Source organism: Crocodylus siamensis, chromosome 4 (assembly GCF_052110815.1).
Source record: "Crocodylus siamensis isolate JL-2025a chromosome 4, ASM5211081v1, whole genome shotgun sequence".
Taxonomy (NCBI): Eukaryota; Metazoa; Chordata; order Crocodylia; family Crocodylidae; genus Crocodylus; species Crocodylus siamensis.
In genome coordinates this window covers 147872425-147875765 of record NC_143398.1, presented here as the reverse complement: position 1 = coordinate 147875765, position 3341 = coordinate 147872425, and positions in this window count along the sequence as shown.

Below are 3341 nucleotides of genomic sequence, written 5' to 3'. Positions count from 1 at the left end.
CCGCCTCCCCGCCCGTGCCCCTCACTCCCCGCCCGCAGCCTCCCGCCCCGCAACGACGCCTCCCCCGCTCCCGCCGCAGCGATGCCCACCCCGCGCCGGCCGCGAGCCCCTCCACACGCACTCCCCGGCGCCGCGGGAAGCACGGGCGCGGGCGCTGAGGAAACCGCCCGCCTCTGAGGCCGCAGCACGTCCGGGCCGCAGCCCCGCCCCCCGCGCGCAGGGGCGGGCGGAGGCGACTGCGGGGTGGTGCCTGCGGGACAGGGCGGGCTGTTTTTTATTACTATTATTATTTTGGGGAGGAAATTTGTGTCGTGTTCCAGATTCACCGGATCAAACCCGAATCCGTTTGACTCGCTCGAGAACCACGTGTGGCCCCGCGGCCACGACCTCGGAGGCTGCCCTGGCCCTCGCCTGCCGTGCGCGTCTGCCAGGACCGCAAGGCCGCGCCCCGCCGCTGCGGGCAGGAGCGAGGCCCTCGGGGCAGGGATGGGTCATGTCGTCTGGTGCAAGCTTGAGCATCCCTGGCTTTTGTGTGAGAAACTGGTGTGAACCAGAGCTGGGGGGGGGTCTAGGAGGAAGCCCTAAGGAGTGAACAAAGAAAGTGTGAAGAAGGTTGTGTGAACAGATTAATGTACACCTTCAAATCCTCAGTTTACATCTTTGCTGACTGCCTGTCTTGCATACATACCAGCCCAGCCTTGGGTTTCTTTGCTATTCACTCCACCCAGGAAGATCACACACCAACTGCAGAGGCTTCCTCAGCCTGACCAAGGGTTTTTAAACCCAAGTGCTTGCAAAAAAAGATAATAAAACATTTCCAACTATTTAAGTTGGTCCAATAAAAGATATCGGATTCACCCAAAGAACCTTGTCTGCCGATGTGGTGGAAGTTTTTTAGGCTGATCAAACCAAGCAGGACTGATTTCACAGAGGAGTCGGGCTGAAAGGGCCCTGGAGATTGCCTGGGCAAACCAGGGAATCAAATCTGCAACCTTGATGTTATTAGCACCAGGCTGTAACCGACTGAGCTGTGTTGATGAGGCAGGGTTGCTAATACAAGCTGATCTGCATCCAGCGAGCACAGGAGAGCTACAATCTCACTTCTTGATACCGAAGTTTTTTTGTTCCCAGAAAGTGTCCTTTAGAAACTTGGAGTTGTTTCCAGTAACTGTCACCCAAAATATTCTACTGCCAAGGAAACCGAGGAGCAAGCACTTGAAAGACAAGGAATATTGCTTTCCTTGCACAGAAACACACCATTTGTGTCATGCCCCAATGACCAGTTGCTATAAAAGTGTTTCTTTTGGCAGAGAAGCAAGAGCTCTGTAGTGATGCATGTTCCCTGGGCACAGGTCACAGCTGCAGGCGTGGAGAGGGACTATACAGACAGCATCAGCTCTGAGGATGGCACTTTTGTCCCAGTCTGACCTGGCCCAAAAGGCTTGGGGTTAGGGCAAATGTCACTGCCATGTGACTCTCCCCACCAGGGCTTGCCCTGGGGCAGCTGCTCCATGACACCAACCTGCCTGTTCCTGAGACTGCCCCTGCAGTGCCTGGGCCAGGGGCAGACACTGCTGGTCTCAGCTGCATGCCCCCCCAGCTCTGGCTGGGCGGCTGGGTCTCTCCTGCCATAGACAGTAAGTTTCTGAGCTCCCTATTTGCTGCTGTCCCTCCCCCTGCCCTGGAGCTGCCTCCCCTGCAAGCCAACCTCAGACCCAGCTTCCCCATGGGTTGCGGTGAGGCCTTCTGTCCTGGGGTCCGCAGGTGGGTCTATTTGCTGTGCAGCTGCTGGAGCTGCAAACAGGCCTGTTTGATGTGCCACGGGAGTTCATGGGCCAATGCCCGCCAAGAAATGATCGGCTTCCTTTACTAAGGGAGGCCACCCACTGTGGTCACTTCTACTGAGTTCTTGGGGCAAATAAAAAAGAAAATAGGGTCGTAAGTGGGGGATGGGGTGGGTGGGAATTAAAAGCTGTAGAGCTGAGGCTGGAGCAAGCCACAAGAACTACAGGCTGCAAAGGGGGCTCTGGGCTGACTGCCTCAAAGGCAGGGTCCGGGTCGTGGCCAGGCTGGAGGGAAGGGTCAGGGTCAGAGGGAGGCAAGACTCAGGAGCTGTCTATCTGCCAGGATGAGGTGCAAGGGATCCCTGGCTACATGTGCAGGCTGGGGAGTGGGTGTAAGCACAGGTGTGGGTAAGGAGGTGCTGGCATCATCCAGGGATGTCTGTGCATGGTGCAAGCAGACTAGGAGCCAGTAGGGGGCTGTGAAGTGTGAGTGGGAATGGGTGGGGCGGGCAGGTGGTCAAAGGGTCTGTCTGTGCTGGCAGGACACAGCCATACCAGACTGCAGGGGTCACACAACAGGACCTGCAGCTGCTGCTTCTGCTGTCACCAACCATGACGTTTCTCATGGGAGAGGAGGGACAGCAATGTCTTTGGCTTGTTTTGGGGCCTCATGGCCCCTGCAGGAGCTGCCCCAAGTCATGCTGGGGCTGAACCCAGCTAGTGCAGGTGACAGACTGATGGAGGAAAATGGGCTGCAGGGCGAAACTGGTGGGTCATGGGGGAATTGGGAGGTGTAGGATTGAATTGTAAGCCATATGTGGGATAGTGTGAGGGGAGGGGCTGTGCATCTGGGTAGGGAACTCTGAGGGCAGTGACTTATGGACAGGTGGGTACTGTGGGGAAAGAGAGCTCGGGTTGTGGGGCCTGGAGGGGCCATATGGGGCTGAGACAAAGGTGGGGTGGGACTGTAAGGACATTGCAATGGCTTGGGAGTTGCACATTGAATCATACAAAATTAGGGTTGGAAGGGACCTCAGGAGGTCATCTAGTCCAACCCCCTGCTCAAAGCAGGACCATCTGCAACTAGATCATCCCAGCCAAGGCTTTGTCTAGCCGGGTCTTTAAAACCTCCAAGGATGGAGAGTCCACAACCTCCCTGGATAACCTATTCCAGTGTTTTACTGCACTCCTAGTGAGAAAATTCTTCCTAATGTCTAACCTAAACTTCCTTTGCTGCAACTTGAGACCATTGCTCCTTGTTCTGTCATCTCTCACGACTGAAAACAGTCTAGCTCCATCCTGCTGAATAGGGCGGGATAATCACTTCCCTTGACCTGCTGGCAACACTCCTACCAATACAGCCCAGTATGCCATTAGCCTTTTTGGCAACAAGGGCACACTGTTAGCTTATATTCAGCTTATTGTCCACTGTAACCTTCAGGTCTTTTACTACAGTGTTGCTGCACAGCCAGCCAGCCCCCAGCCTGTACTCGTGCATGGGATTGTTCCAACTTCAGTGCAGGTCTCTGCACTTGTCCTTATTGAACCTCATCAGAT